The sequence below is a fragment of the Chrysemys picta genome, chromosome 1, assembly GCF_011386835.1.
Source record: "Chrysemys picta bellii isolate R12L10 chromosome 1, ASM1138683v2, whole genome shotgun sequence".
Lineage (NCBI taxonomy): Eukaryota > Metazoa > Chordata > Testudines > Emydidae > Chrysemys > Chrysemys picta.
In genome coordinates, this window is record NC_088791.1 from 241,049,947 (window position 1) to 241,064,495 (window position 14,549).

A 14,549-nucleotide genomic window follows, 5' to 3' on the forward strand; every position below is an offset into this window, starting at 1 on the left:
CAGCCGGTGGGGGATTGCTCGGTGCCCTCCCCTGCCGCGCTGGCGGGGGCAGGGGGGCGGGTGGCTTTTTTGCCTAGGGCTTTTTTGCCTAGGGCAAAAAAGCCAGAGCCGGCCCTGGCTCCATATCCCCAATTCTGTGCTGTGGCTGAGCTGAGCGTGACCCAGCTCCGGGGAAGAGGCAAATGTGGCTCTGTGCAGACCATCCACAGCAGCCGAAACAGTGGAGAAGCCTCTGAAGTAGAGGTATGAGGTTCTCCCTGTTTTTCTAGCTGCCAAGAGACACTGCTCGATAGCTCTAGCCTTTGCCTCCAGTGCCCTTTGAGAAGACAGGAATGTAAAGCAGAGGCTAGATCTGATGCTGTCTCCCCTCTGGACAAGCAGCAGCTTCTGCACTCCTTCCCTGGCATAGCGCAATGCCAGATCTATGCTGAGCCGATGGCAGCTGGCAGGTGGGCAACCAGGCGCAGAGATCCCTTTGCCTTACAGAAAAGTTATATGGAATTCATAAGGATAAAATCCTTGGGGGTTTTAGAGCAATTTAATGTGGTTCTACAGCAGTTACTCTAAACACCACTAAAACTGAATAGAGTGATGTTGGGGATATAGGTTTGTCAAAACATCTTACAGAGTTCTAGAGAAGAGATGTAGCTCTGCGTTCACTTCCACCAGATGGTTCCAAAAGCCCACAGAAAGTTATCATTTTCTATCATATCTGATAGGACCTTGCTCCCTTTGACCAAAATAAGAGCCTGGGTAAGTGGTCATCTGAAGCAGTCAGTTAGCTCAGGTGCTCTTTCCATTTTCAGTGTTTTACCAGGGTTTCCTCAAGTTGCTATGATGGATTTTCTTGGTAACAGGAAAACAGGCAGGCCTGATGCTTCCCCACTCAGTTTTTCCATCTGCTTCCTCTCAGCTTTGGCCTCCACCAATAATCAAGGTCTCTTTAGAAAAAAGCCACTCATGTTTAAGAATTAAGCAGAGAAGCCAACAAAATTGTCTCCCTCCAAGCATTTACCCTGTTGCTCATGTCAAGGGAAATGATAACAAACTGCACTATCTCACCAGTGTTACTCTGGCTTTCACAGGGTTTCCAGAGTTTCCTCCCTAACTTCCAAAAATCTTGAAAAGCTAGCAGATCTGATTGCTCAGGCTTTATTCATAGTTTTATGGATTTTACAGCCAGAAGACAATGTGATTATCTAGACTGACTTCCTGTTTAACATAGGCTGTAGAACACCATCCAGTAATTCCTGCATCCAACCCCCATAACTTGTGGTTCCAAATCACAGATTGATTTGTGGACTCACTTGACACAAGACAAACTAGCTCACTGGAGTGAAAGCAGGCACCAAACAACCAAGGGCATCCCAAATGACACTATAATAAACATGCCAACTGTTAAGATAATGCCACTGGGATCAGTGCTGGGTCCCAGGCTATATCTTTACATTCCTTATATAAAAAATTGGCTAGTGACACTGAAAGTTACACGTTCATGCCTGCTGTTGGTACCAAATTTAGAAAAACTGCAACCCGTGATGAACACTACAGTCATACAGAACTACTGTGATTTAATTGAAAGGGCTGCTAAATGGCAATTGTAGCGTGAACACAGATACTGAACCCAGAGCAATGAACTAGAAAGAATAAAACTTTAAGAGAATTTCCAGTCAGAGAAGTTATTTTGGATTTATTACTTTGCTAAAGACTTTCACTGTTGCTTGGAATAAAAGCAAATGGGACTGTAGACTGGATTGTAGTAAACGCCTATGTAAACTAAACCCTTTGCACTAGAAGACAGCATGCATGGCAGCAAAGGAGTCAAGTGATTAAAGCAGGTTGGTATATTACTTTATAACTATTGCACTCCTATATTGTATACGAATGTTTGGATTTCCATTCCTCCTAAAGAGTGTAAGCCAAGATTTACAAAAGTGACTAATGATTTTGGTTGCCCCAATTTTTGGGTGCCCACTTTGAGACACATTAAAGGTGCCTGTCAGAGGGTTGGCATTTTCTAAAATTTTAGCCCCTTTCAAGCATCTGAAGGTAGGGCCCCCCAAAAAAAACTAAAAAAAGGGAGGAACCCAAAGGCTACATTAATGACAAATATCTAAAAATATCCATGGACTAGAAATAAGCCAAGTGGCTATAATTTAATTAAACGATCAGTTTAAACTGTCCGAGTGCAGCTTTTAGGCTTTGTGGAAAATATGAGCACAGATAATTGCATTAGCTGAGAATAATGAGCCAAATAGCAATGTAAGACTAGAAAGGCAGAATGTCCAGTATAATCCAAACTGCCAAATCCTGGGATTATGGCCCTTTGCTTGTCCTATCACGGACGGCTGAAGAATTCAAACCATAGATGTTTATTTTAAAATGGGCATCCAAAGGCACTTCTTGGATCATTTGTTGCTGTTTAATATAATTGTGTCTGTTCCCTTAATACTCACTGATATTAGTCAAACCAGCATTTTATATTCCTTGAACAAAAGCCATTTGCAAGAGAAGAAAGAGTGCAAAACCTGGACTTTCTATTAACAAAATCTAGGTGATTTTACGTACACTTCAGGACTATTCCAGGACAAAGAGACCTGGTACATTTTACCTACTCTCAGCTGATTTTTTCCCCCCACTGACATTGTGTATATTAGAAGATTGCTCAAAATTAAAAGGTCTCTTGTGAGAAAGCAAGCTCTGCCTCTGAAATGACTGAAAGATTGGGCCCCAGATGGGCTCATTGAGAGTTAGATTGTAAGAGTACAATATGTTCTGAGTAATGCATAACATAATAATATATAGAGCTATAATTATCTCATAGAACTGAAAGGTCATTGAGTCCAGCTCCCTGCCTTCACTAGCAGGACCAAGTACTGACTTTTTGCCCCAGATCCCTAAGTGGCCCCCTCAAGGATTGAATTTATAACCCTGGGTTTACCAAGCCAATGCTCAAACCACTGAGCTATCCCTCCCCCCATGTAGCTATGCTGCCCCAGGAGCAGACCAGAGAATGAATTGTGGCTGTCCGATGCACACAATACCCTCCATTGTTCCCACCTTCACTCCAGTGTGGGGAGTAACATACTACAATCTATATCAGTAGCCAATTACTGTTTCCTCCTTGCTGGTTCAGCAATGCTGGCTGGCGTGTTGCAGGTACAGGTGGAGCCAGGGCGCTTTCCATTCCAATCCCAACCTGTTCACACCTGTGTGGATGGAGGGTGGGGAGTAGCAGCTCCATTAGGCCTGATCTCCCCCTGCTCTTGGCAGATGTGAGTAGCCTCTATAGGGGAGAACAGTGGCATCTTTATGTTTCCTTACTTCCCTATTCCCTTGTGTGTAGAGACAATCTTGTCTTTGGTTTTAGTGGTGGTGAAGAAAGGTATGTTTTAAGCAGTGGGATGATATGAAGGGAGCACTGGAGAGATTCTGTAGATCATCTGTTTAGTAGAACAGTCATTTGTGAAATAGGAAAATACATTTTTTTAAAAAAGTAGTGATATATGAAAACTATTTTTCAAATATATTGAAGGGGCCCTATCAATCCTGAAAGAGGATCATAAAAAAGCAGATGGAGGAGCATCCCATTGTTGTATGAGGAAATCCTACCCAGGAAAATAGAAAGGGACGTACAGTCTGGTAAGTCAAGTGTAAAAAGTGTAATTAGCCAGGCCAAAAAGGAATCTGAAGAGCAACTAGCAAAATACTCAAAAACTAACAGCAAGCAATTTTTTTAAGTACATCAGAAGCAGGAAGCTGCCAAACAATCAGTGGGGGCACTGGACAATCGAGGTGCTAAAGGAGCACTCAAGGAAGACAAGGCCACTGCGGAGAAGCTATAAGTTTCATGGGTCCATCAATGGCTATTACCGAGGATGGTCAGGGATGCAACTTTATGCTAGGTGTCCCTGAACTCTGACTACTAGAAGCAAGGAGTGTACGACAGGCAGGGCCTACTCTAGGTTTTTTGCTGCCCCAAGCAAAAAAAAAATCCCCCCCCCCCCCGCCCCTTTTTTGGCTTTTACACATGTTTGCACTTTGCAATGTTTTTGTTTGTTTGTTTGTTCTGGGTTTTTTTGACTGTTTAAAATTAAAAAAACAATGAAAACAGAGAATTTGTAGTTAGTGAAATATAACAATTTCCTACGAGTGTACTCATTTCATTTTAACAAAATCACAATTACAAACACTGATACTGGTAATGTTAAAAGAATGCGTAATGCTATAGCAGTGTTTGGAGTGAAAAAATCATTTCTTGCTATAAATTCTAATACTTTTAGAGGAGAAGTTTTAGGACTTAGCTCAGATAAAGCTATGTCTGGTTCAGACACAAGCAGCTGCCAGCAACTCCAGACCCAGAGAGGCAGCAGCACACATAGATTCCCTCTGTCCCATCACCCCAGCTTAGTGGAAATTGGGTACACGGGTGAGGGTGAGGGGGACACCCCGCCATTAATCAACGCCCCCCCCCTTTCAGAGCAGACAGGAGGACGCTCCCAATCTGGAGTGGTCAGGGGCGACTCCAGGGATGAACAGAGGGCTGGGGGGGGAGACGGGGACAGGAACAGCAGCAGTTGCACACGTGGAGCAGGGTGAAGGAGGGGCTCCCCCTGCTCCAGAGCAGTCACCTGGCTCTGATGGCTGGTCGTCCAATTGCCCCCTACAGCTCAGGTCTCTCCCCCTCCCCCACGCTGCTGCTCGCCTGCCTCCCTCAGCCAAGCAAGCCTCTCGGCAGCAGAATGCATGGCAGAATGCTGCCCCTGGAAATGTGCCGCCCCAAACACGTGCTTGCTTTGCTGGTGCCTAGAGCCGGTCCTTATGACAGGGGATGAATCACTTCATAATTGCCCTGTTCTGTTCATTCCCTCTGGGGCACCTGGCACTGGCCTCTGTTGGAGGACAGGATTCTGGGCTAGATGGACCATTGGTCTGACCCAGTACGGCTGTTCTGATTTTCTTAAATTAAAATATGTATTTTTCAACTGTTTTTAAAAGTCATTGTGTGGTGCAGGTCTCTGTTAAATTTGGCTGTATGGCTCTAACGGGAGAAAACTCTCCATATGTGAAAGGGAACAAATTTTTTATTTTTCAAACATCAGTGGGCCAGTTTATATGGCCGTTATTCACACCAGGAATCTGCACTATGGGATTTATTCCAAATAGAAAAACAAGGCTTACTACAGCCAGAACTCAGGTTAATACAACTTGCTTAGGCTGGGTCCAAACTAAACAACGATAAGTCTTCTCTTAGAGAGAAGGCAGCTCAGAGAAGCTCTCCTGCTTGCTCTCCTCCTTCCCCATTGCCCTTTTATTTCCCTCACACCCCCGGGAACTGGCTGTAGACTGCCAGTTAGGTCATTAATAGCATTCCCCTGCAGGAACTCCTGCTGCTCATTTTGGATATCTGCTGGACTTCAGTAGTCAAAGCCCCCGCAGGCTGTTCCTCTCAGAAATCACAATGATAAGAAAAACATAATGTTAAAAATAATCCAGGCATTAGATTATGAGTTGCTGTGGAAGAAAACATGCTCCCACTTCTCTCCACCTAGCTACTTTCCTGGCTGTCTATTTGTAGGTGGAGAAATCAATGTATTTATTTTGCCAAGATGGAGGTGGAGAAATCAATGTATTTATTTTTCCTCCTGCAGCTTATATGATAAAACATTCCTGAAACAAGAGTCTGAAGATAGGAGTTGCCCAGCAGTTTTACCATGTGATCCAAAACTCATTAAAGTCAATGGAAAGACCTACACTGACTTAAAAAAACAACAAAAAACCCACCTTCGAATCAGGCCCTTACTGTGGCCATGTGCCAAACTAGCGACCCTTTCTAATTTCTATCTCCAGTGAGTGCTCAGATGCAGTATTTGAGATGAAACTTAGGTTTTCTTAGAAAAGCCGCATTGCACTATAATTGTTTTCCCTGCTGGTAGAAATATGATTTATTACCTTCTCTTCATTTCAAGGGGGAACACACAAGCAGTAGTCATTATCTGGGAAGAGAAAGGGGCTGGCTTTCTTCCATAGGTTTTGGAGGATTTTGTTTTGTTTTTTTACTACCAGTGCGGAGCCTTCCACATGCCTTTGATTTTAATTTTAAAAGGTTAAAAATGCCTAGAACCTAAACAAAACTTTTTTTTCAACCCATTTTTTAAAATTTATTTATTTACCTTTTTCCATTTGTTGAAAATTCTGAAAAACGTCATTTTCAGTTTGGATGGAATTGATTTGGTTTTTTGTTTATTTGTTTGTTTGTTTTACTTTCCAGTGAACCAAAAAATCAATTACTCTTCCAGTTCTACATAAGACCGCTATTGTTCACTGCCTTGAGCTTTTTTTTAGGTCTTAAGATTTTCATACATGTAAAGTTAAATGAAGTCAACTGGCCGCTTGAAGTTACAGCGGTTCTTGTGGGCATTTCATGTTGCATAGAGTCAAAAGACAATTGTGGCTGCAAGGGTTATAAAAGTACCAAGGATTTATTTGTTGGAGTGTATTGCATTGTTCAACCCATTACAGGACATGCATCACAGCTGCACAATTCATTTATTTTGCAGCTCACTTTGCATTGATCAACCGGCATTATACATGAGAATTCTAGGCAAAAAGAGGTCGAGTTTGGCATGTACCTGACAAGGTGATGCTGCCTTCCAGGGGCTGCCCATCTTGGTAGTGTTTCCCTTCCATTCCAGCAATAGTTCAGGGGCCACCATCTTGGCAAGTAGCAATGTTGCATATCTCCCCGATTGTCTTTTTGCCTTTCTGAACAGGACCCTTCTCTGTCTCGGAGTAATATCCTCCAGTGCAGGGATGGCCTGCAGGGGTGCAATCAATAACCTGCCTCTTGGGAAAGTCTCCCACTCCCTCACTCCCATCCCCCTAAAATATTGTATATGGGTAATTTAAGGGGTATTATTTCATGGTGCAGGTAGCCCCAATAACTCAAAATGCCTCACTATCTCCAAGTGCACCGAGGCTGAAAAGAATGCAAGGGAATGGAATTCCAAAAGGGAGCATATTTGGAGAGAAGTAACATTCTAGCATTGTTGACATGGCGGCTAATATTGCTACTGGTTCCCCTGTTCTCCTAGCACCTGGCGTGGCATGGCCAACATGGACAGGGAGGTTATCAGTAGCCAAGTGCCTGGCCAACCTTCCAGAGGAGAGAGGGCAAGGGAGGAGATGTTTGCTCACCTCATGAATGGGTCCCACCAGAAGGCAAAAATCCCAAAGGAATGGAGAGAAGCATTCATCCTGCAAGACAAGAAAGAGAGAGAGGAGGACAAAGAGCCTGCCAAGAAGCTGTTAAAGGAGCACATGGATCAACTGGCCACAGAAAGGGACTTGCAGGGAAGGATGTTGGACATGATGCAAACACAGACAAGTTTCCTGGAGAACGTGGTTGCACTGTGCTCATGTGTAACACTCCAACATAGTCCTCTCCTGCAGCCAGATGAGAACACAGGGCATTGAGAACCTCCTTTCAGTCACACAGCTGCAGGACACAGACCGTTCCCAAGCCATCCCACCCCGCAAGACAAGGTGAACAGCTACCATCCCACCTATGGATCTTTTGTGCACAAACACGTTAGCTCTGCACTTTGGCTATTTCTGCACCATTTTAGTCGGTTTTGAGTTTGCACTGTCTTGTTAGGTGTCACAGCAATTTCTTTTTATTATTTACAATTGCACTCTGTTGAAAACTGTCATTAAGATAAGATTCATCTCTCCCCAATACCACCTGTTCTTAATAAAATCAATTCATTACATTGTAATCATTTTATTCATTTACATTCCTTTCATTCATCACATTCCATTGATTTGCCTCCCGTACATCCTGCTCTCAAAATACAAACACAACACTTCTAGCCATTGGAACATTTGATAGAGGCCTCCTCTCCACCTCTGCCTCCCACCCCTCAGTGAGGCTCCCTCCCTTGCTGTCAAAGCGGTTGTGTAACACAAGCACCTGTAACACAAACCAGAGCTCTTTGAGAAGCCTCCATATTTGTCATGAAACACTGCCACCTTCCTTTCTGTCTTCCAAATCCACGCTCCCCAGTTAATCTACAGCCACTCTACGGACAGTTAAACAGTTCCTGTCTCCAAGTATCCGGTAAAAGGGCCCCCAAGCCAGGGAAGACTGAGGTAAGTTGGATCTGCCAGAGTAACGACTGGAACACAACCCCATTAACGTCTCGAGTGGGTTTGGGGAAGCTAAAGTTCCATTTTTCATTGCATAAAAAAGGGGCGAGTTTCTAAAGAGCCTGGCATCATGGCCCTTTCCAGGCAACTCCTTAGGAATGTTAGTGAAGCTGCCATGGAGGTAAACCAGGCCTTGCATGAACATGAAGAAATTACACTTTCTGTTGATGAATGCCAAGGCCTGGGGGCAATGGAGGGCAAATACTAGGCTCGTGGATCCCATCCATGGTTCCTATATAATCCCAAGCATTCAACCCTATCAATAATAGAGGGGGAGGGATAGCTCAGTGGTTTGAGCATTGGCCTACTAAACCCAGGGTTGTGAGTTGATTCCTTAAGGGGGCTACCAAGAGGGATCTGGGGCAAAATCAGTACTTGGTCCTGCTAGTGAAGGCAGGGGGCTGGACTCAATGACCTTTCAGGGTCCCTTCCAGTTCTATGAGATAGGCATATCTCCATATTATTATTTTATTTATATGGCAACAACAATTCTCTCAACAGCAGCACCCACCTCCATGAAAACAGCCCCAACAGCTGATTTACCAGCACAAAACTGGTTAGCTACTGAGCATTAGCAATAAAGGGTGAGCAGCTTCCAGCTGGCAATTACCACACACTTCTCCACACTGCAGGAGGAGGGGACTCTCCAGCTGGTGCTCCAGCTCCAGTGTGAGCTCTGTGCAGATTTCCAGGAACGTAGCCGCTCACATCCTGAAGTTCTGCAGACACTGCTGGTCATCCCAGGTCTGCAGCACTAACCTGTCCCACCAGTCAGCGCTGCTTGGCCAGACCCAGAAGCAGCGCTCCATGGAAGCTGCTTCAGTAAAATGTCATGCAGGAGTAACTGTGTCCTCCGCCAGCGGTATCCATGTGGCCTCTTGGTGGTTATGGCGATGGCGATCTTCCATGTTCTCCAAAGCCACTCGCCTGCACGACTGCCACAACATCTGGTACCTCCTGTTCGTATTAACAATGGTCAGAATCTCTACCGCTCAGCAGTGCTTCCCCCAGGCTGCCTGACAGCAGCTTGAAAATTTATTTGCCCATGAAATAATGTGAAAATGACTGGCTAGTGAAAAACCAGACCAGTGTTGGGATATCATAGAAGGACCCCTGGGAGTTTGACCCCAAGCCCCAGAATTCCATTATGTTCCAATAAGTATCCTACAATCCACTGAAATAAATAACCTATCAGGCCTTGCACTTAGTGACAGTATATTGCACTCTGGGATACCTGTCCAAAATGCTGTGCATTTATTTTGAAAAAGCGCAGTGCTGTGTGGACATCATGATTCACAAGGGAAGTAAGTCATTTTAAACAAAGCAGCATGGACATATTTGTTCAGTTTAGTTACAGCTGTATAATTACAAAAAACAACAACAACAAAAAACAATCTTTCCCAAGTACACAAGACCAAAGAGGAGAATTCTGCAGCACCCTCTGAAAGTGCTTAGACACTGGATTAGTTTGACCTCCCCTGGAAGCTGGCTGTATTGTACAGGGTCTCGTTTGAATAAACATTCCATGATCATAAGTAATTTTTGGTGTATACATAATCTTCAGAACAAAAACACTGTGTCAGCATGTGGGTACAGAAAACCAGAAACAATATGTCAGCAACGAGACTGTAGGCCTATTGAGGAAAGAGCCATGTTTCTTTCTGGAGCCTTCCAGCAGAAAGCCGCCTGTTCCAAATATTGCGGCTGGCTTTATGTTTAATTATCATCATGTATTTAAGGCGACATTCTTTTTAGCTATTTTTGGCGTGCATACTTTCTTAGCCAACATATCTATTGCAGTGGACCTACGAATATGCAACGATGTGCATTTGCGCAGGGAAGTTTTAAAAACATGCAGTACGTTTTAGAAGTCTGCATGCTGCACAGCACTGTAAACAAACCTGCGGGGCCCCAGTGTATTGAATCTGCTGCTGGTGTCCAGCCCTGCATTCTTTGGTATATGCAACATCTTACTGGAATTGTGATAGCACTGATTTACAGCATAAGCATAATAAATAGCAGCTGTTTTAAGTTAGAGCATATCAGTATCTCTTCTGATGTAGCAAGACCCTTGCTAAACTGATTCCTGATGCAAAAACTAATTCCTAAACACTTCGTCCATCATTCTTAGAGAAGACTTTCCAGATATCCCAGGCTCTACTTGAAAACGTTTGATGCTTCTTTTGTCAAGATCTTCTGTTTTCAACTATAGATTTGTACTCCAAACAAATATTTGGCAAGTCTGCAGATGTTGCCAACGGGATTCCAGCTTCTTTGGAAAGTAATGAAATTTATGGGCATTGGTGGTGTTGGGGTGGACAGAATCAGCATTGTAAAAACCAGACCTTGTGGTTTTAGTGACACACAGATTATAATCACAAACAGCAGTGGCTGCATTCCAGTAGCCATGACGGGGGTAAAAGCAATGGTGAAGATTTGTAACACTAATTATTTATGGAAGCATGCTGTCCACCTGCCCAAAGCTGTCATCGTGAAATTGCCTTTAAAGAGCACCACAATAGTAGTTGCCCTACAAATGTTCATTCAGCTATGTTTACACAGATGAATGGTGACATCAAAATACTAGTTGTCAGGCAGTGTTCCTACTCAAATGTAATAGATCTGGAGTTGATATAGCTCTGAGTTTGGGACCGCTTCATGTTTCAGTATAGCTATTGTGTTACCTCGTTTAGCGCTCGACTGAGTCATTAAGCTCAACCTAGAGTAAAGACTGACACACAGCAGTCCTGCCTCAAAAAGAACGCCAGGAGAGAATTGTGCCTCAAACAGGTACAAGTCTTCACCTGCCTCCCCCTTGTTTTGGGGAAGAAAGTAGCTTCACAATTGTTCAAGTGCAATTTATTTTGCCCTGTGAGCAGAGGGTGCAGCCAAAGCTTCTCCCACTTCCCACCTGTCTCCACCCACTGACTATCAGCAGGGCGTATCAGGTAATCAGCTCATTATCTCCCCCAAACCCTAGCACCTAGAGCTGCAATCTAAGCTGTCCTTACTCACCTGAGCAAAGGAACATGTTTGAGCCCCTTCTCACTCCAACACTGACGATTAAGGGCAAGGAACAATGTAGCCCTTAATCATTTCAAATGCAAAAATTTTCACTAGCTTCTGGATAAGGTACGTACTGCGTCACCAGATGGTCAAGTGGACATCTATGTTCTTTTGCTCTAATGTATCATCACATATACATATGCAAGCAGAGGCAGTGCTAGCCCATTGGGGGCCTTATTCAGGAATATTTTTGCTTCCGCCCCCAACGCATAATAAAAAATGAATAGGGGGCCTCCATGAGTGGCTCGGGGTCCTAAGCAATTGCTTAGTCTGCTTATGCCTCGCGCCAGCTCTGCATGCAGGCATGTCTGTTCCTTATGCTGTATACTTAGAAATGTGTAGCAAATATCATTGTTCGTTTATATTCGATTCTCTATAATTGTAATAGGGGACCCAATCTATTCCTCCCTCTCCAATGAAATACTGTAGGCTAATCTGGGTACTTATAGATACATTCCTGTTTATCTAGCTGTCTTATGTATGGTTGCCCACACTATGGATGGGAGTTGGGGAGGGAACTCGGGATGTGTAGAGTGGAGAGGGTTATAGGAGGTCTAAAATATATGTATATTTTTAAACAATACAGTACATATAAAGTGGATACTCTACATAAGCCTTGCAGTGGTTTGTGCTCCTAAGGACATGTTTTAACCTGAGAAACACAGCTAGAGTCTCTGCTAGGTACACAATACTGAACTACAGCTGTGGTGTATGGGCACTTGGATCTACCTTATACAAACAGTGTACATTCTACTAAAAATCATTTTTGTCTGTACAACACAAAGTTCAAGTAGCCACGTGTAAGCTATTGTTCAGTGAACGCTATGCAGCCTCCTTTATGCCTGAGCCGCAGTAGATACCAACCTGGTAGGGTCCTAGCTTCGGCTTGTTAGCTCAAGGTGTAAAGATTTAGCATTCAGCTGTGGGAAATCTTAGTTCAGTCTCCAGTACTGGTTAAGATGGTGGCTCTCACACAGATTAAACGTGGAACTGACTTGCAACACCAGACCTCAAATTACATATTAAGAAAAAAATATTATTTTTCAACACTCACTTATTTAAACAGCGAGCAGTGGGGTTTTTTGTTTGTTTGTTTGTTTGTTTTAAATGCAGCTTTAATTGCCAGATCAGAAAAACCAAAAATGGGAGGCATCCTGGGCCACATTTCCTTCTCCTGTTCTTTGCTTTTTTATTATGATTATGAAGCTTACCAGTGGAACGGAGATTATCTGTATGTATCAGAAAACATTCCTTATTAAGAGCATCAGCTGGGAGTCCTGAGCATGCCCAAGCATGCTCTTCATGCCCAAAAAATGTTACCATCAAGCATGTGAAAAATTCACTACTGTCCTCCACATAGCAGACGATTCATTGAAATGGAAAGCAACTATTACAACTAAACATTTGGCCCAGAATCATTAACTGTATTTTAATAACCGGCCAAATTATATATCTTTACTGGCAATCAGTTAAACAATTTTTAGTGAAACCACAAAACCATCTTTTGCAACTATATTAGATTGGCAACCAGGCACTGTAACACACATTAGAGTTATACTGGATATGGATATCTGGGTCAATGTAAAGGAGCCTTAAAGTGGGTGTAAATATAATTTGCTCCCACTTTGGGGCACTATACGATATGCCCCCAGAATGGTGTCAAGGGGCCTTAGAGTAGAGGAGAATCTGGCTCTCTATATTGAAATAGCACAAAGCATCTATCTTAAAAAGGTATTCTAGCAAGTCACTTCAAAGTTAATACCCACATTTTAATTTGCAGCAGCGGAAAAAAAATAATGGTCAACATAAAGTTTCTGGCATTTGCTAGTTTAAGTCCGATCTAAAGTATGCTATTTTAAAATAGTCTTTATTTTAAATACATTGATTTTTTAAAGAAAAGTATTAGAAAGAAAGGTTATAAAGCATATGATCTACCTGACCTTCCAGGATGAGACCTGGTATGTGATATGTTAGCCTAGACTAAACTTTTACAGCCAAATTATTAAATGGGAGTTTAATACGGAAAGTGCTGACACAACCTCAACTGGACTGGCTGGCACAGCACATCTAGAGTAAGTTCTTCCTTTCTATCCTCTTATCACTGCTGTCCCGAAGAAGGTGATCTCATTAACCAAATAATGGACTCATTCAAACTCAGCTGCATTCATCCAGTGGATTTCCAACCGTTTATCTTTCAAGCAATGTTGCTTCTGACTCAGTGAATTGCTCAATCAAATACCATCGGTCAGATGATACTGCCTGTGTCTGATGCCAGTTCTAGAACCACCCTGAATGCTTTTACACCTGGTGCACACCAGCCTGTGGCTTGCACACTCACCATGCGCTTCAGAAACTTGATATTTCCTGGTGTGTCTGTGTACACCAGCAGCACCTCCATTCATTTCTTTAGAGATTAACTCCTTTCCCCCCAACACACGAACTAGATTAGCTACTATGAAATGCATTTAGCCAGGTATTACGGGTCTGTTTTAGGGGTTGAACTCTGGTCCTTGAATTCTGAACTCCTCTACCATAGTCCCCGATTCAGCAAAGTATCCCAATTCAGGACAGCACTTAAACATGTGCTCAACTTTAAGCATTGGCTCAAAGTTAAGTGGGTGCTTAAGTGCTATCCTGAATAGGATGGACATAAGCGTGTTTAAATGTTTTCATGAGTCAGAGCTTTAATATGGGACCTTTGGTCTACCTCTCAGTCCTGCAGAATGAGTTTAGTAATCCATTCCAAAAAAAGCTTTCATAATTTAGACAGTGTTCCCTAAGATAATTTCAATGTTTGGCTTTGACATGACACCAACCAAAAAAACCGCAGAAATTGGGCTTGTTTTTGCTTTAATTGGCTTGTGAGTTGCTTGTTGGCTAGTTTTTGGCTTGTAGCTTGTTTGGCTTGTAGTTTGTTGCTTGTTGTAACTCGTAGCTTGTTGCTTGTTGTAGCTTGTTGCTTCTTTTTTTTTTTTTTTTTTTTTTTGATTTGCTCCTGGCAAGCAGGGGCAAGAGGGGGAGAGAGTTGGGGTGCGCAGGGGCCCACCATAGTCCCAGACTGCATGCCAGGGGGATCTAGTCACATAGAGTGTTGGGGTTCTTAGGGATTGACTTGGTTTGGCCTTGTTTTGAAATGGGATTAGCTTGATTTTTGGCTTATTGTGAAAGTTGGGGAGCTTATTTATTGTGTGAAACTTGGCAACTGTGGCGTACACCTCCCATATTTTTGATACACATAACTGAGATATTGGGCTGAAAGACATACAAAAGGTAAA

At 43.1% G+C, this 14,549-nt stretch overlaps 1 long non-coding RNA gene across 4 annotated transcripts in view; it reads left to right on the top strand.

The window, feature by feature from the left end:
- The window catches only part of LOC101953950 (uncharacterized), a 31,835-nt gene extending 17,713 nt beyond the window's left edge, over window positions 1–14,122 (top strand). For 2 of the 4 annotated variants that reach the window (XR_010597686.1, XR_010597687.1), the window contains 2 exons: window positions 3,536–3,642; window positions 7,095–14,122. This is a non-coding gene — a long non-coding RNA (uncharacterized LOC101953950). Of the gene's footprint in view, window positions 1–185; window positions 1,839–3,535; window positions 3,643–7,094 lie in introns of those variants that run through there. The other 2 variants (XR_508583.4, XR_006175439.2) reach the window with 2 other exon arrangements.
- The last annotated feature ends 427 nt before the right edge of the window (window positions 14,123–14,549 follow it).